A 20265-nucleotide genomic window follows, 5' to 3' on the forward strand; every position below is an offset into this window, starting at 1 on the left:
TCACAGAAATTATTAATATTGAATCTAGCGACAACCTTAAGAGAAAATAAGCAACCTATGCTTATAAACAAAACATCTTCTTATCCATAATCTCTCCTTTAAATTGCGTCTTACAAAAACCCCGAAGAGGGACCATTTGTTAGAAATATCTATTTAAAACCAAAATGTTTGAAAACAAAGATCCAAATTAGATACCTGCGACACACTAACCATCCTGAATGAATGGCGAATTAATATTTAGTAATGTTACCAGATCACAAAGCTCATAAAGTGAATGCAGAAAGAGCAACCACGTCTGGGCAGCCTGATTTACAAGATACGTAACAGTTGGTTAGGAACCGATAAGGTAAACTAAGGCAGGTCTCTTCTCGGTTTCTCGAAATTCCCTTACAGAACATTTTGAAGTTAGCTCTTCCAATACCTAAGAAAGTTCTGACACTGGAATGGTGAAAACCAACTTTAGGTGTTACCCTACACAGCCAGACTATCAAAACGGATGCAAATCCCTTCCGCTTGGGAATAGTGAGTACGTTCATCCGAAGCACGATACAGAGATTAGCAGAAAGCTCGGCCTAGAAAACAGTGTCCTATTTTTCAAGGGGCAACACCAAAATTATCCACAGAGCCAAATTAGATTGCCGCTTCAGACCATTTGTGTATAATTCAAAATAATTTTCAGGTAACACACCAGTAGTTAAAAGAGTTCTACATAGAAAAGAATCCCTGCCAAAAGCATAAGCTTTTACCTCTATATCAGAAGGAACTCCAAGCCCTAGCTTAAAAAAACAAATTTCCTAATCAAACACTATTTCACAAAGGGCTTGCAGAGTTAGATAAAATGGCTACTACATATTTAGTGATCCCTTATACAAAACATCCCTTACAAACACCTCATTATATACTTATAGCTAATAGGTGCTAATATAAACATAAAACATACAAAAAAGAAGAGTTGACCCCGAGATTTTTATCAAAAAAGAAGCAAGCTGCATTGATCTTTAAGGTAACAGTGGATTTGATTTAGCCAGATAATACTTCAACAAATAACAAATGCTCAATAAAACATACGTAATTTTCTAGACTGAATTTGCTATTATTATGGCAAGTTTTTCTTTTTCTGCAATAAGAAAGTACGAAAGTAAACAAGTTGTAAATATAAAACAATCTGAGATGAATTAAAACCATGTAAATACAATTTTCTCACATAAATATAATCTGAATAAAAGTTCATTAAACTTATTCCCACGTAAAGAGTTACATATTTAATTAGCAGTAAGGCGTAATATTTTAATTTAGATACTCTTTCGTTTCTTGGTCCCGTTACTACAGATTTGTTGATGAAATAATACGGATTAGCGCTCTTGAAATATTGCTTTTGGATTATTTAAAATAAGCTAGCCAAGTGCAAAGTGTTGAAAAACTCTTGAGTTGATGTTTTTGTCAGCACTCTATGTAGTATTTCCTCTCTTCATTGTCAGATCTTTCGGTAGAATGGAAGTTCTATTGGTCTAAGGAGTTTAACCACAGCTTTCCAGCTGGAATTTACTGGCATTTTAACGGCTGTAGAAGTGGCAGAAATTAAAAAGAGGTAATAATTAAAACCTACTTCTCCACTTCTGAAGGAGAGCCTTCATGGTTTTTTGTGGAGGTTCTTCGGTAGAGGAAAGGGCCACGTTAAGCCCAGGTCTGCGCCTTGAGGAGCACCATAATAATGTCAAACATAATTATAATTTAAAGGAAGGAACGTATTCCGGAGAATTCCTTTACTCAATTTGTTTGATAAATTAACTCCCCCAATTTTGGCAATTTTAACAATTCTTTATTCTGATAATTTTTATAGTTAAAACCTACCTTTGTTTTCTTTCTTGGCTTTTTAATAAATACTCCTGTATAGCCGAGCCCAATATGACATACCTCTTTATAATCTTTAATAACAGAAATAACTAATATTGCCTTTAATACAGTTAAAGATAAAATTTTTATGGCGATGTTTTTTAATTAAAGAGAAGGAATAGATTATTAAGCGGACCTCTGTTTTAATAACTAGACTAATGAAAATACCTAACAATTAATGAATCTTTAAATAACTAGTTACACATACCAATTACAGTCTTGTTATGGAAACATTTGCGGAGTAGAAGAAAGAAATGGCTTATCTTTCCACAATTACAACAAAACTTTAATCTTACGACTTCTGTGTATCCGCGGTCGAATAAATAATCAGATAATGACATAATTTAAAACTAAATTAAATAAATATGGTTGTAAAACTAAATAAATGATTAATCATTATAATCTGTGGTCGGAATAATAATTTATAAAATGGTTTATTACGTTGAATGCAATCCAATTGAATATGGATGCAAAACAACATATTTGAGAGGAGAAACTGTCCTACGATACGTAGTACAATGCCTACTAATTACAGTATTTTTAATTTTAGAGAAAAGAAGAACCATCTTCGTTATTGACAAAATAAGTCCCATCTAAATTCACACTAACACAGTACTATTGGTGCAAAAATGTTTCCATTAAAGACAAAGCAATTTTGACAGTAATTAGGAAAAGGAAAGAATTAGGATTTTGATTGGATTAAGAAATGTTCTGCGAGAAGAAAGTGGAATTTTGATGATCTACTTTCGAAAGTCATTAACAAATGAAATCTGTAAATCGTAATGGATTTACAAGTTTTATTCGTTAAAAAAAATGAACATTGAAGTATTTTGGGTTTAGGATTTTATATAGTTTAGTTAAGCTGGCATATCTAGGGTCAATTTGAATTAAAAAAATTCTATTCGAATATTCAATAATGGCATCATTTAATCATAACTTCCGACTCTTTTTAGCATTTATTTCGTTCCGATCATTTAAATTTCATTTGGAAAAAGGAAGATTTGTAGTATTTAATGAAATCACTGATAATAAAGATTTGCAAAACTTAATTTAATAAAAGCATTTGGTTTATCTATTTAGATAACCCTTGCTAATTGTGCTTAATATTAATATTACCCTCTAATTAAGTCATTGATTAAAGAATGATTATAGTTTGTCTTCCATAAGTGTATAAACAAACACCTGTCCTATATAATTATAATTTTAAACTATAAAGCAATACTTAAGTGGAACTAATTATATATAAAATGACTATTGGTATTATAAGCAAATCTGAAAGATAAATAAGCTTAACCATAGTTTGATTATTTAAAGATATATTTGCATATAATAAAGTTCTTGACAGTTGGCTGGCTGTCTCTTCTACATATATGGTAATAACAAGGAGTTGAAGTGTATGCCCAAACAAGGAAGCAAGGCCTCTCTCCACCACTCACTAAAGACAGATTGGACTTTGAAAAAAGCCGGTCAAGACCGTTCTACATTCTGACTCACGAATGCCTTTTTTTATATTATATATTATTATTACAAGCTCACGCACAATCAGTCACAAAGCATTTTTTGCTTTAGTTAGAATTTCTACTTAATAATAGTTATGAATTTCAATGAATATGAATACAATTACTTCATAATTCAATTTTGTTCGTACAAAAGTAAATAACAACTGCATGTTTTTTTATAAAGTACATCTTTTAGTTGTTCGAAGCTTAAAAACTAAAAAGTACGAAGCGGAGCGTTATTAACCTAGATCAAGAACTTCCAAAACGCTTAAAAGCTTAAAAAAATAAAGAATCATTTTTGGCTAACCTATGTATTTGGTTCATACTTGGAATTCAAGCAAGCATTATCCGGTTCATAATGCTTGTAGAACGGTCTCTCTCTTTTTGAGAAAGTCTTAACATGGCAGCTTATCCAGATTTTCCTTTCAAGTTTTACCTACTCGTATTTCTAACAAAACGCCAATATGTCTGTAGTAAATGGTGTTTTAAGATGCATATGGAGGTCGCATGCGCGATTTAAAGAAATTCTAGGAACGATTTTTTTTTCAATTGAAAGAAAGCCTTCTACGAAGTTAACATTTGCAATCGAGTAAATTCGAACTTGATAAAAAATGTTCCAAGTTACTTTGCAAAACGTTCGCTTTGCTTGGTTAACAACTCTAGAGTCCCCCCGAAGGAAAGGTTGAACTAGATCCTCGCACCAAAAACAAGACATGAATCATGTCAACTGATATTCGATTAACTTGTTAAAGATATTTCCTGATAAGGAGTTGGAACAATTTGGAATCAGCAAAAAAAGGTTTTGTTTTTTTTTAAAAAATGGCGTGTGAAAAGATCATAGTACAATTCTTGAGGATATAAATTACATTAGAATTAAACATTGTTGAAGTAATCTTCATCAAAGATATAATTTCTATTATAAAATATATCTAAATAACTATTCTCTACAATTCGGTACAGAATTTATTAAAATCTGATCAATATGAAAAAAGATAAACGTTTGAAATTTAAACGAAATGGAAAACCACCAAAAATTTAACCTTCTGTATCTCATTACCAATTACCACTAAAACATTTCTGTTCATAACTGGTATAGAACACACGTTTCTCTACAATTTGTTAAAGAATTCTTTAAAAACTGATCAATTAAAGAGATACAAAGGTTTGAAATTTAAACGAATTTGAAAACCACGAAAATTCAAACCTTCTATAACTTTATTACTCGTACCTATAACCACTAAAATATTGCAATTTATACCAGTTATAGAGCTAACTTTTTTGTACAATTTGGTACAGAATTCATTAAAATCTGATCAATACGAAAAGAGATAAAAAGATTTGAAATTGGCTAAAAATAAATGAAAAAAAAAAAAGAATTCTGGATAAAACTTTAAGGAAGAAAGATGGCTGCTAAAAATTTGAAAAAACAAAACATTGGCAACACAAATGAGAAACATCATTTATTCCTTATTCTTGGCTGGACAACTATCGGGTTTCCGGTAATAAGGAGGTGATTCACAACATTCATCATTTATTTATGAGATTGTTTGATTGTTGTGGTTGTCCTTAATACTAATTTTGAGGTCATAAACGCTAGATGAGAAGGGAATTGTCTTTTTAACTGCAATTTCCAGTTAGTTATTAAGTTTTATGTACTTGTATTATATGTTCTTAAATTTAAGATAAAATCTCCACTTACTTAGCGGCGAATAGCTATTTTGAACAGTACTTGACTTTCTCACGTCTTACGCTGGTTAAACAATATATATTTTTGTTGTGTTAAATACGTATTTTTAGCTAGTATCATGTTTCAGTGATGTCCTTTAATGGCGTTCCAACGTAAAGGTACAAAGTTTCTTTCAAACTTTGGCCAAACCACTATTTATATCATAATACAGAATAATTATAGTCATTAGTGAAGATATCAGTGAACTAATTTTACGCACCTATGACATAAAAATAAGGTACCTTAATAGACACAACTATTACTTCCGTCTAGTCGGCATAAAAGGACACAATTTCTAATTTAATTAGCATACCTTTGTTCCTTTTCTTAATTATTTTAATTGTCTTTTTGAAAAAATAAAACATTGTCTCCTCCAGATAATTAACACACTTAAGAGCACGATCTTATTCAGAATTTTTTGTACGCGATTTCCGCCTTCTTTTAGTGAACAGAAAGGTATTTAATTTAGAATTAGAATTATGGTCACCGCGCTTGGGGAAGTGGAGGACCATTTCTAAGTTGGCAATGCCCGCAGGGAATAAAGCACGAGTTACACGAGTCCAAATTTAAAGAGGTCCTTCACAGGAGAAACCGCAGAAAAATGAAAATGTAATTCGGATCCTCAAGAACTACTTTATTTAGATTTATTTTCAACAATTCCAGAGACTCTCGCATTTCGCACTGCTACGATGAGTTGAAGTGGCTTTTTCCTGTCTATCGCCGCCAATATTTTTTGGCTTCAAGTCATCCAGTCTCAAAGGCCTTCCTATATTTTTCGACTTCTTAAGTTTAAATCCTCGGTACATTCCCGTAATACCAGATATCGCTCATCCCATCTCTATATTCCCTCACACCGTACCTCATCCTTTGACAAATCTTTCTTAATTCGTGATACCTCTCTCTGGAACTCCTTACCATCATCTGTCCGCCATGCTCCTACCCTTTCTATCTTTAAATCCCTTCTATTCAGCTTCCTCCGAAATTTTAATTGTTTTAATTTATTTCCTTAATTTCTGCTGTTATTTTTATTTTCACTTTTTGTAAATACTTATTTATTTATTTATTTTCTGTTTAATCACAGGCCAAACTATTAAGGCCTCTATTTGTACCTTTGGGGACAATTGTCCCAGAATAATAAATTTCTTTTCTATTCTATTCTAAAAGTATACTTCTTTTCTATTAATTATTTATAACTTACACATGCATTTTCTATCTACATTTATTCTAATAATACTCTCTAAAAAATTCCATTTTAGGTTTACAAAATTAGAGCACACAATATCTGGTGATATTCATGTCTTTGTTTTACGATATGCGATTCTGGCCTGCAGAAGATCTAGGTAAATATCAAAAAACCTGTGGAAAGGAGGTAGGAGTTGCACATGATGGCCTCGATTCAAAATCAGTCTAAAAAAAAAGGCCACTTGATAATGAAATTAAATTCAAAGAACTCAAAACCTCAGATATATTCGCATGAAAAGATTTTTTGTGTTTTATTCACCACACATTTCTTTTGTATAAATAGAAACATACTAAATAAAGGAAGTAAATGAGACTGTAGTGAAAGAAATAAAATAAAAATGGTATAAGAAATGAGTAAGTTGTGAATCATTTGTAAAGAATGTGAGTAACTATCTAAGAACTAGTGATAAAGTAAATGACAAGAACACACAACATTAAAGTCCGCTAGAGTGGATAGCAAATAGAAGAAAACGTATTTATAGAAATGGTTCCTTCTTTTAGATTTTTAATCAACACCACGAGTCATTATTTAAGGAAATTATCTAGACGCCATTTTATCTTCTTTTTTATGACATAAATACCAGAATGAACCGTTTTAATAAACTGTTACGATTAAAATGCAACATTTCTCGCATTTCCTGCTTGATAATAGAATTATTTATTTAGAACAAAAGTAACTGGATGGTCATTTAAGAAGATGTCTGAGAGCTGTCATTAAATTATGCATTTAGGTACCTAAATTTGTGTATTTGATTATTATGAAATAAACAGTGAAATCTGAAGGTTCATTTTTAGAAAACTGAGGGCCAAACTTATTATTTTTTATTACATATTACTTGTTAGTTATAATTATCGGCTCAGACTATTCTAAACACACACAAAAAAGCAAACAAAACTTCGAAAGGAAGAAACTAGAATGATTTAGCCACGTAAAAAAGGATTTCGAGCTGAAGGATTTTCGAAGATATCTATGAAGTGGGAAGCTAAAGAAAAGAAACCTAAATGTAGGTCAAGAATGGAGTATGGCCTAAATGGTTTTAGATAGAGTTGAAAAAAAATAAGAGTGAAGCAATAAGGGCGGAAGAAATGCACACAAATTTGGTCTAAATCGATTTTCAAACAACTGCCCAATAACTCAGTCGACTTGCTTTTTTTTATTGCAGTTACATCTAACATTCTCTAAAAACTTAACTCGATGCTATATAATTTTGTGAGAACGTGACGTTTCAGAATCCCTCACAAAATTCAAGAAGCAATTATTAACAGGCAACACTGATTTTGGTGCAAACAATAATGGAAATATAAATTTATAAAAATGAAAAATGGAAAGACAGCTAGAAATTAAAGAAAACAACGGCCAAACGAAATAATATTAATGAGGACATCAACTTGTTTTTCTTTTTCCTACTAAAACAATAACTGTTACTAAGAACAAAATAAGGAAGTCCAATGAAATAGCCTACATTTTGCTGACAATTTCCGGAATTCATTAATAATTGCAAAGATAATCGAATATTGAAGATTATTATAATGTAGTTAGCAAATAAGTATTACAAAATATACTTGGTAATCGAATTACTAAGTGTAGAATCATAATTTTATTAATGATTTTTTTTGTTTTCTAAAAAAACCTGTCTGACACATTCACTTCATTCTCTTGATAACGAAAACGTATTAACTGACCTATAGTTTTAACTAAATATTTAGTTGGTTTCAATAACATAATGAAGAAACAATTCTCTGATTCTCTGAAGAAACAGAGAATCAATAAAATGTTAACATAATTGTTTTTTGGAAACTATTAGAAAAGATTTTTTTTTTTAATTGCAATTGGCAATAAAAATATCAGTTTTTTAATGTGGTAAAAATTCAATAAATTTAAGATACCAACCAAGGAATCTTAGGTTAATAAAATTGATATATTCTACTATAAATAAAATGATGCAAATAAATACTGCACAGTAATTGTTTAGGTCGTGACATTTTAGTAAAAAATTGGTATCTTTGATTTATGGTGGGGATAAATGTCAATAATTTTTTTTATTTTCTAATCAGTTTAATGAAGAAATGACATGTCTTAATGATTATTAGAAGTACGCACTTCTTAAATGGTTTGTTTATTTTTAGAATAGCAATATTAGTATTGATCTCATTAAATATGTACCACCTTTTTCCTGTATTTATTGTTGCAATCGTTAGCAGATAACCTTTCATTATTTTCATATACTAAAATCTAAGTCAGACATTTCTTTCTTAAAGTCAATATAAAGAGTGAATTACAGCGTTATAAAACTTTATTAATTAAACTTCTTGTAGCTAGTGCGTACTTTATGTACTGCCATGGTTAAAAGAAAACAAAAAAAAATGGATGGGATCACTTATATATGATTTACCCTTTCTACAATTATCCAAAATAATTAGCAAACTTTAAACAATAAGTGAATTTTAAGGAACATGTTTTGCTATTTGTGGTGTATGTGTGGTCTGACAGAAATAACTCCCTAAGTTAAGCAGATGTGGTTTAGTAAGCCATCTATTTCTAGTAGCCTCAACATCATTATTTAGAACTATGTTCTCAATTTTAAAGTTAAAGAAATTTTCAAGAAATAAAAGTAAGACTGCTTTTCTTTTTCAACTGATGCTGTGGAGCCTGTGAACTGATCTGTTGTAAATAAAGACTGCTGTTTTAACTGGCTGGTAGGAGACGAGAGTTGGCTGAAAAGGATTCTTCAGTTTGTAAGTTCTGCTAGAAAAGGGATGGCGAACCTTTTTGAGACGTAGGTCAAATTTTGTTCATTTTTAGAGTAGGTACTAGCTCTTGGGTCACTAATGCCCATTTGCACAAAGAGTTAAGTTTAAAAATTTTAAACTGAATATTTTCAAAATCTTTAAAATTCAGTTGGCTTAACGGGTAAAACGGGACGAAACAAGTGTTATGGAAGTCTCTTTTTACAAACATAACTGAAAAAAAACCTTACAAAATTTTGTTTTATCTGAAGAAATATCTAAATATAGTTATTTGCTTTCGGTTGTCAATTTTTTTAACAAACAAAATATGAGTAAAATTATACATTTTATTTGATATTTTGTAAGCACTTTTGCTTTAGTTCAAATACTACAAAAGCATTTGTCGTCATTTGCGTTTTAGAACTGTAATGATCAAACTAAAGGTTATAGATAGCATTTAAATTGCTTTTGTGTCAATGCGTGATTGAAAAAAATACAGATAGATTATAAATTATCCACCACAATTAGAAAATCTAAATCAATCCACGTAAACAAACAAATGGTTGCCTAGAAATTTTGGGTCAGTGAAAAAGCTTGCGCGGGTCAGTGTCTGACTCGCGGGTCGTAGGTTCGCCATCAATGTCCTAGAATATAGAGAAAGATAAAAACCCTCTAAGAAGGTAGATGTAGGGGTGAAGCAGAAGATTGGGTGTGACAGAGCGAAAAGTTGGTTCGAGTAGTTGGGATATTATTCATTGTTCTGATAATTCCAAAATCATTTATCATCCCCCAAGTCATCTAAAATCATTTTATTAAAAATTATTGCTTATAATTTATGTAAATAGCACTCAAGTTTAATTAAAAGTAAAAATTACAACAAAAAAAAATAAGGATATCTAAGGGTAGAGAAGCCATTTCTATAATTTGATTTATTTCAAATGTGCAATTCCTAGCTGAACTATCAGCAACTTTATATTACCTAATTTAGTGAAATATACATTATGCCGAAGAAAGTAAGACTTAAAAAAAAGGCGCTTAAATTTACAGTTACCTGAAAACGCCCCAAACTCAAAAAAAGATTTAGGGAAATTATTCAATAAAAAAAGTGATGTACATTTAAGAGAGCCCACGAAGTTAACAATTTTTAATGCTACTTTTTTTTTTGTATTATTTATTTTATTTATAAAAATATCAGTAACTACAATATCAGTTAGTTTGACGCATTTCTGCCAAAATATTAATGTCAAAATGTCAGAAGTGCCAAGTAAATGGTCAAGTTGAGATAGCTAATAATTTTCATATTGGAGATATTTTCGTACCCTATCAGCTGCACATGTACAAAAAAACATGAGCAGTTCGTGAACACAAAGAGTACATCAAAAATGAATTTCCTAATTTTTGTACACTTATTTAATGAACACTTGACACAAGAAACTAAATTAAATGGCTCCCAGAAGAGGAAAGCGGACCCCTCGCTCAAAATGTATTTCCCAAAATATATTTTAGCGAAAATAAATGAAATAAAATTTATTGGCCGGAATCATGAACAAAGTATTAGGCAATTCTTTTTCCAGTAAAACTGAAAATTAAAAAACATACAGAGAAATCTTTTTTACGTTCCGTCTGTTTCCGAATTCCAAACTAAATATTCGTGCTAAACTCATGGTGGTAACAAGTTTGTAGTTTTTCAGCAGTTTTTTTTAAGATATTTAGCGCAAGAGAAAGTTTGTCAATTTTTCTCACGTTTTCACTGAAAATACGAGCGTTGAAGTCCCTAGAATATGAATTCGTTTTTATGAATGAAGCAGCTATAACTCAAAATAGAAAACATCATTGACTTCAAATTTTGGTAAATCTTTAGTTTCAATTCTCAAGCGAACAATTCTCTTTTTGGCTCCGCTACCACGTAATAATCTTAAATGTATGAATAACTAACTATAAATTAAAAAAAATGAATGTCAAAATAACTAATTTGAAGTTCAAATTTTTGGAACCAATTAGTTGAGTAATAATGCGATTTTTACTATAAACATTTTTTTTTTAAGTTGTTAAGAGTATTTCAGCACTGTTTGTATGAACTCAATTTCAACTTAGAGGACCCACAAAACACAATTAATTTTGCTAAGATCGAAGGAATAGGGTCGCAAACCCAGGGTGACCACGTTTTGTTTGGTAAGCACAACTAATGAGCTTAAAAACCTTCCACATTACTCTAGAAATGAATAGAAACTAGATTTAAGGCGCTACCGCTATACATCTATGTATTGCAGTACTCTGTTCGAGTGACAATCTTACAGTTTATTAAATGGAACAAAAAGGAATAATCGCCTTACTTTTCATTATTTTCTCACTAAATCTTACTTAAAAAAGAAGACTGTTTATAGTTTATTACAAAGTCTAGGATTGTTTTAAATAATAACAAGAATTAAACTAAACAATATTCTTTTATGTTAAAATAAATAAACAAGGTGTAAAAAAAACAAAAAAAAAACATTACGACAGAGAATGAGCCGTTATTTATCAAACAGAAAGAATTTTGCCTTGTAGGATGCTAGAATCACCAACTATTATAAATATAATTTAGAAAAGATAACAGTGTGGTGAGGTTTATAACAGTTTCTAAAATATGAGCTGTTATTTTGGCGCAGTACCGCCTTTATATACATCCTGTCCCCTCAAAGGAATTCCTACGAGCAAAAAGATTTAAAACTAGTTAATGATTACAAAATCTTTTTTTTTCTTAATTTTAAATGTAAAATGAAATTTCAAAAGAGGAGGAATGAGAAAAGATAAATTTAAAAGTAAAGAAAAAGAAAGAAATTAAGGTTAAAGATAATAAACAAATTTGTTTTGATAAGATCCTTGGTTAAATATCTTTACAGCTTGCTCTAGATTCTTAGTGTGAGTTGGTAGCTTTATACTGTGAAGTAAAGACGTCAGGTTTTGCTTCTTTTTTTTTTTAAATAAAATAAAAGAACGAAAACTATATATTAAGTATTAAACAAAAATTGGAAATTAGCCAAGATTCTGTGTCTACTTGTGTTCTGTCCGAGCGTTATCCTTGCCCAGAATAGAACCTACTAGGCCAACCCATCACAGCCTCCTAGATTGATTCAAAAACATTATTATGAATACTTTACATGTTTGTGAGTGAGGTTGTTTTTATAAACTATTTTAATATTAAATTACCAACGAGTAATTCGATATTTTTAGTAGTTGTAAAGCACAAATCCATAAACTTAATAAAGGAATTAAGAGATAAATTTTTCATCCAAATGATTATTTGATAGAAGCAAATTAAGTTTCAACAATTCAATTTAAGCCACCATTTTGCTTAAGAAGGACTAAAAGAAGATGATGATTTGCTAAGAGAAAGGACAGCCATAATGGGGTTAGCAACCTGCCAATTATTCTAGGAAGATTACCATTCTTCGTTGTTACCAATGCTCAAAACGCAATGAAAGGCTCATTTCCGAGAGAGCTGATAAAATGGTTTCAAGAGTTTATTATTTTTTGCCTTTTTATCACCGAACATATCCGGACCAACCACAATTTTGTTGGAGCCTTTATTTAATGCTGATGAAACACTAACTGATTAGATACCGAGATAGCTGAGCAGTTCAAAAAAGAACCTCCTCATTCCTCTATATATGTTTTTGATGATTTCGCTGTATGCTTCCTAAAGCTGTCGATAGTATAAGATAAAAGGTTTGTATATAAGTAATAGTTAGGTGTTTTAAAAACGTGTTAACTACTTCAAAATTCATTGTTTAGAAATTCTGACTAAAAAAGGCAAACTTTTTGACAAATAAAAATTTCCATAAAACAAACACTTCATGAAGAAGTATTTCTTAACATTAAATTATTCATTCCTAATTTAAAAAAAAAAAATCAAAAATAGCCACATTGATGCAATTATTCAATTTCTTGTTACTTATTACCATCATAGAAAAACAAATAAGTTCTGCACAAATTTGGTAGGGGTATAACCATAGGCAGTAAACTAGGGAACCAGCGCGTATCCAAAAATACACTCAGGGTGGCTAAAGTTACCAAGTAGTGACGTCACATTCATCTCTACACTGCCAAATTGATACATACCAAAAATTTAATTTATGTAATTATGAATGAATAATTGTTCAAGAAATAATTATAAGAAAAAAATTATTATTCTTGGGAATTTGATACACTCAGAAAATGTTTTAAAAAAACTTTTAAAAATGTTTTAATAGGGATCATTAAAAAACTAATATTAATCATGAAGAATTCATGCCAAAGGTCATCGTTATGTCAGGTCATTTCTAAAATTATTTAAAACTGAATATGGGACAGCAATAAATAGAGAAGTTTTTTTTTTAAATGAAAGAATTATAAGCAGGATTATGATTCAAGTTGCCTTCAGACAGGACCTTGCCAACCGGTGTTTCTGCTTGCATTTCAAAAGGTGCAAATAATTCAATGGAGTTGAACCGGCACAGTTATAACTGGTTTTTTTTTAAACAAAAACAAGTTAGGAAGTTGAACCAAACTGAAGTTACAGATAATAGTAGGTTTGATAATTGAATATTTCAGTGTTGACATGAAAAAGCTGTTGCTTTCAATATCCGATCTGTCGACACAAGGGTTAAATCGCAAAAATATAATTATATTAACTTTTGAAAAATTTTAGTTTTTTAATGAATACCTTCACAGTTAAAACTTAAATTAAAAGCACAGAATTTGATTTTAAACAAAAAAAGAAGTTTCAAAGAGATACTTACAAGGCGTGCAATAAATTAACTTTATTCAATCTAATGAGAGAGTAACCACTCGCGGTGTTGTGAGTGTAAAGACGCGACACGAGTGCTAGTACGAGCTAGACTGAAGGTTGTATCGTCTTACGTCCACCCAAACCAGGAGACCTACATACAGAAAAAGAAGCAGCTAAGTGGCAACACTGGTTCTCAAATCCCCCCCACCCTGTAGAACTACTAACATCTCTCCAACCGTCATAATATTCCACGAGTGGGAGGGGGGCAGGCCTCCCCACCTAAAAATATTCTACACTAAAACTCCTTCAATGCAGCCTCCTTAGCATGTATCATTAACACCTAAAACTTAAAAAAAAATTCAAAGATAATTCCTCTCAACTATCCAAGAAAATTTTAGTAATTTGTTTTTTTTTTTTTTTTTTAATTTAATAAAAAGGATTGAAACTATGGGACAAAACTTGTATCATGTCATTGTACGCTAAAATTGAACAAATTAATATTAAACTAAAATATTTCACCTTGTATCATTTTAAATAAGTTTTACTCTGCTTGTTTTTTAAATATTCGTATAAGGTCTTACTGAAAAAACAGTTTTTTGTTCCTCATTTAAGGCGCTTCAACATCTGAGGTCATCTGCGCCCGAAGCTTTTTTCATTGTACTTCCGGCCTCCGTTCTCTCGTTACAGACATCCAACATTACAGTCACAGTAAAGTAATCGCTTATTTTTTCAGGCCGGCTTTACGTCCAACTACCAAATTAGATGTCGCGGACGGAGGCGACAAGCAATGCATACTTTACTGTTAATTTCTTTTATTTACCATTAAATAAAAATCCAAAGACCTAGACCGGGAATCGAACCCAGTACCACAATACATATTAGCTTTACAGGCCTCGTCTCTAACCGCTCGGCTACCGTGGCGCCTTCATTACAGTTAATCAAGAGGCAGTGAGTTTTAAGAAGCTTCTAAAAAAAAGTACACTAACTACTGTATTCAAAAATTAAACTACCTAACTACCTAAAGTATTAGAAAATGTTTTGGTGAATGCACGAGTATATTAGCGCTGATTCAAACTTTATCAAACTATCTCAAATTTAATTATCTCAATTGCATTAAACAATTTTTTGTTTTTAATCGTTACATTTGAATATTGTAAATTAGGTAGCAAGGATCAATTCAAATTATTGAGCGCCAGCACTGTAAGGCTCTCAAAAAATTTCAAAAATAATGTTCAAAGATTAATTACATACCTGTAACTGTGAAGGAAAGCCTAATGATTGAGGTACCTTACTCATGCACAAATGTTCAATTAGATATTTATTCTCATTAAGTTTTTAATATGTGTTTGTTACTAGCTGAGATTTGTAAAAAAAAATGTGCTAGTAACTGTCCATAGTTTTAACTCTTTTTTTGCAATACGCTGATATAAAACAGTCTCAGAGTGATTCACCGCTGCCTCTAAAAACAAATCCAGTCCATTTTGTTACTTTCAACCTACGTGTTTTTTTACAAACAAACAGACAAAATTCCATGAAACCCTTGCACACCGACCGAAATAAAAAAGGACTAAAAATGAATAACAAAAACAAAAAAAATTACAAAACTGCGACAACAAAGAGGTAAGACTAGTAAAGCTGGTTTACGACAAGCATTTTCATATTGCGTACTTCGCTTCAACCCTGAATGACAAATTATTTTCACACTTGGGACTTTTAGTTGCTCTTAGTATTTCTTTCCCCATCTTTCTACAAGCTGACAGCAGGTAAATATCACAATAATCATAAATATTAAGAACCTGTATCGATTATCCTCGTAAAACAATTATTTCGATCAAATCCTTTAAATGGTCGATGCCGAGCTCCATGCTGTAGAAGTCAAAGTACATCAGGATCTCTGCGTCCGAGTACAGAAGATATTCGTTTCACAAGCTTCCTTGCACCTTTTTAATTTTAAAATCTTTATAAGAATATTCAATAATACTCCCTCATCCTTAAATTCAATCGTAAATAAATAATAGATAATTTTATTAAAGTTATTCCCATTTATTAAATTAATTAAGGTTTGTTCCCTGTTTTTATTGAATGAATTCAATTATCCACTTTTTTTTTTACATTAAATTCAAAAATTTGTTTCATGATAAATGTCTCTCAGTATCAAAGCGTAAAATTTATTCGTATCAATTTAGTACAATAAAATTTGTCACGATCCTGGTATATCGCGTGGACAAATTATGAGAGAATAAAAATGTATTATTTCAATAAAAGACGGAATTTCATTTTAGTCAGACCAATGAACGACCTTAACATAAGAAAAATAATGATAATAATAATAAGATTGCAATACTTCTTTTTCTCACAAAAACTAAGAGAAATTACAAAAACAAAAGAAAAAACAACTTGAGAAATGAGTAGCTACACACTCTAGTGCTAATTTTGTAATAAAATGACAGGAAATAAAATAAATATCTAATCGTGGCAAAGAACAGATAGATTAAATTGTGAGTCATCCATCTTGAGTTCTTGTTTGAATGTAACGAACTCTTAGGTATGCATAAAAATACTATTCCTGGAACAATACGTCAACTATTATATTCCCAGTGTTATTTTAGCGCCTTCTTATTAAAAATGAAAATAATATTGATTTCATGTTTTTATTCAATTTAACAATCATCATTTACTGATGTTTTCTATTATGAAAATCATTTTATTTCAATGTTCACTTATTAAACTTTTTAGTTTGTCAATACTGAATATTATATCTAGTTTATTATTTCAGTCATAATTGTTTTTATTTATTTTTTACCAAGCCTTTGATTTGGGAACAGATCATCTTCAGGGCTTATGACATTTTCTGCATTTTTATCATCAAACTTTGGCGTGGCTTCTGCCCTGACTGTTTAGGAACTGTACATACTTGTATTGGCAATTCCTGTTAGATTAAAAGATCAGTCTCTGAAAACAATGAACAATAATCTACAATTTTTATGTGTAATTATTTTCAAGGAAGAATAATTTTTGAATTATTTAGAGTGCAATATGAAAAGTAAGTTCTGTTGAGGTAAGAACTATTAACGACAAAATAAATGAGTTTATTTTGAAGAAAATGACCGCAATTGCAAATTATTCGACCGATTTTCGTTGTTTTTCTCCAAAAAAAACACTTCAGCAATTTCATTGAAGATCTTTACATGGGTTGCTCTCACAAGGTGCGTCAACATTTGTCCGAAATCCAGGAAAATGCGTTTTAATTCATTTATGGTATGGCTTCACTCTAAGAGCCATTTCACGAAGTAAAAAAACTAAGAATTTCGAACTTGAAGAAGATCGGTCGTACTAAAGTGTAGATGTCATTATACGACTTTTTTTTTTCAAGTATCGTAAACGTCAGCTCAGATTCTTGCAAATATTTGAATTCTTTTCAATTGTCATCTTTTTTAAAGTTTCTGTGGAGGCTGCTACTCTTAACATTCTTTTTTATTGTTATGAAACTAACATTTAGAAGGAAATAAAAATTTAAATTTTGTAGGAAACCTTGAGAATCATTTAAGACTTCTGTGTTTGTGTATGTGGGTGTGGGCGAAAAGTGGCGCTACCACTCTAGAATCAATCTGCAATATCAGCATTATGGCTTAGAGAAGAAATATTTCACCATTTTCAACAACCTATCTCGTTTTTAAGCTACTATTTTATCTGCTGCTTTTTGTGATCGAAGTATTGGTTGTGATTTTTAATATAGCCTAGACAAATCAAGCAAAAAAAGGGGATAAATCTTGGAATGGAAGATAATAAGTTACAAACTTATATAAATCTTTGTTTTGGCATTTTAAAAGTTGGTACAAAAGTCACATAGAATCTCTTATCCTCGTCACCGGAAATCAGTGGTCACGAAAATCGTTTTTTGTAAATATCTTGTTTCCTTTGCTCTAAATGACAAAAAAAGTTGTAGAGCATAAAATTCTCCACAAATTTGGCTTTATGCAATTTTTCTTACAATCAACCGTTCTTGAGATAGAGCGCGAGGAGTTGGAGGAACTTAGGCGTTTGTATAGGGACGTTAGGTCAAATGTGTAATTCTGTACATAGTACGTTTTGTATAGTAAGAAAATATTACAATTATTAAGAAACCTTAGTTATCCCAGCCAAACTACTGAAGATTTTATAATTTTCCCTTTTTTTCTAAATCTCTGCATCCAAAATCTGCTGCCCTAATGTGTATATTACGCGCTTGGCATTAAAATACAATGTTAGAAACAAAAACTGAGGAAATTCTAGCCAAACTATTGAAGATTTTCTATTTTTCCCTTTTTGCTAAATCTTTGCATCCAAATCCAAATGTCAAAGCAATCGGTGTATAACTGTCTAAAATTTAAGATTTGGAACTTCATCTAAAATTTCATTTACTCGTATTTAACCGGAATCGTCAAGAAATAGTTAATGAGCTAATTATTCATAACTATAATAGAAGCCATTACAAAAAAAGTATAAAGATCACTTTTGAAAGTTAATATCCGAGTGTAAAAGATATCGATGTTAATATGATCACACTCTGTGACATATCATTTACTTGCTATCCCTAAAACAAAAGACTTGTCTTTGAAGGTTCATTTATATCAGTCTACTAATCTACTAGTTTATGAATGTGTAGCCAAGAAATGTTCTGAAAGTCTTGAATTTATGAACTCCAAGTTTACAAAATTTTCCGCGATCAAGATAGGTTCAATTTAAATATTTCAAAGTTCTTTAACTTTCACCTTTTGAACAATGTTTGCTATAAATCCTTACAGAAGATATTTAGAACACAAAATCATTGAACTTTTGGAAATTTTGAAATAATTGATGTCATTTAAGAACTGCATTAAATTTTCATTAATATTATTTAGAATTTATTAAGTGTCAACAGCCTTACGCTGGCCTTTTCCATTGTATTAAGAGTAGCCACTCGCCACTTGCCATTTATTGTAATTTAGATTGATTGTAATACTAGCTATTAAACTCTTTAAAAATAATAATAATAGAGCAAATTAATGGTTTTAGTTAAGGAGATTTATTAATAATAATTATAGCGGGAGCCTCACATATGTGGGCCAACTCCTCTCCTACAGCATCTACAACGTCGAGACCTCCACATTGTACGTACATCTGCTTTAAAGTTTAAAGCAATACAATTACACTGATTAACGAAGATCTACCCTTTACTTTAAAGCAAATTTGGGAATTTTATCTTTTATAGAGATAGATGGGAAAAAAATGTTAAGTTTAGATCCTTTCCAACAATACATTTTTTCATACTATTTTTGATGATCAACCCGGACAGTTTCAACAATATTGAACAATTAAATGTAGAAGTGTATTCATGCAAGGAAGTTTCACTTTATCGAATTGCAATTTCGTTTTACTATTTCGAAAAAAAAAGTATTGTTATGAATGAACTAAACATGATTAACATTGACCTACTCGCTAAATAAAAATTACATGAATAAATTAGAGCATTAAACATAATGAAATCATGGACCGTCTGGCTAAGAAGTGATTCGTGATACTGGATTCTGGACTATCGCTCTTCCGTTGGATTTTATTTTATGCTGAAGTATGAAAAAATGTAATAAATCTTATTGCTACTCCGTCTAGCCGACTCCAATGTTTTAGACGGTTGTAAAGCTCTTGTGGGAAAAGAAACATTAATTTGTACAATGAAATCAGTGCTGGTCATGGCTAGTATTGAAGCTGCGTTGAACTACGATTTTAAAAGGATGATAATTCTATTCGCGCATTGTTATCAAAGCTTTCTATTGTATATTGAACTATGTACAGAATGTGTAACGAAGCGGTGAGTTGAGGTTTTAGGTATTGTTTTGATTGCGGCCAAGGTGACAAAACTATGTACTAGATACTAATGTATACTTTAGCAGCACAACAGTCTGCACAAAACTAATAGTAGCGAAACATTATTGTAGTACAAGTTGTCTTCAGCAGCTTAATGTTACTAAAACAGTCAACTATAATTGAAAACCGCTACAATGATCAAATTGAAACAACAAGTTATTTTAATCTTTTTGGAATTATGGGTAAACAGCTAATACAAATTATTTTTAAAATAATCTGATGAATGACCTACTGTACAATGAAATTTTCTTGATAGAATTTGAAATAAAAGACACTTATTTTTGTTTAATTTTAATAAAATTGAACAGTTGAAGGAAATGTGATGTAACAGCTGTCCTAGAACACCACCAAGAACCAAATTTCCTCTCTGAAAACATTTCGAATGGTGATTCTGACAAACTTTATACTCTAGAGAATTGTTGGAATCTACGTAAGATACGGTTTGCGTTTGAAGAAAATTTCCCAACCTTTATCCCTTTACTGATATTTTAATTTTTTATCTTTAAATCTCTTTAAATTTGACTTTTAATTTGAATTATTGCTAC

The 20265-nt window shown here is 30.7% G+C and overlaps 1 protein-coding gene across 12 annotated transcripts in view; it reads right to left on the minus strand.

The window, feature by feature from the left end:
* The window catches only part of Tm1 (tropomyosin 1), a 67260-nt gene extending 53168 nt beyond the window's left edge, over positions 1-14092 (minus strand). For 5 of the 12 annotated variants that reach the window (XM_074122345.1, XM_074122342.1, XM_074122338.1 and 2 more), the window contains exon 1: positions 13848-14029. The gene's annotated coding sequence lies outside the window, so the exon portion shown is untranslated. Of the gene's footprint in view, positions 1-13847 lie in introns of all 12 variants that reach the window. The other 7 variants (XM_074122346.1, XM_074122341.1, XM_074122340.1 and 4 more) reach the window with 2 other exon arrangements.
* Positions 14093-20265: the final 6173 nt, after the last annotated feature.

This window comes from Rhodnius prolixus, unplaced genomic scaffold (genome assembly GCF_049639745.1).
Source record: "Rhodnius prolixus isolate KJV_2025 unplaced genomic scaffold, Rpr scaffold_8, whole genome shotgun sequence".
Classification (NCBI taxonomy): domain Eukaryota; kingdom Metazoa; phylum Arthropoda; class Insecta; order Hemiptera; family Reduviidae; genus Rhodnius; species Rhodnius prolixus.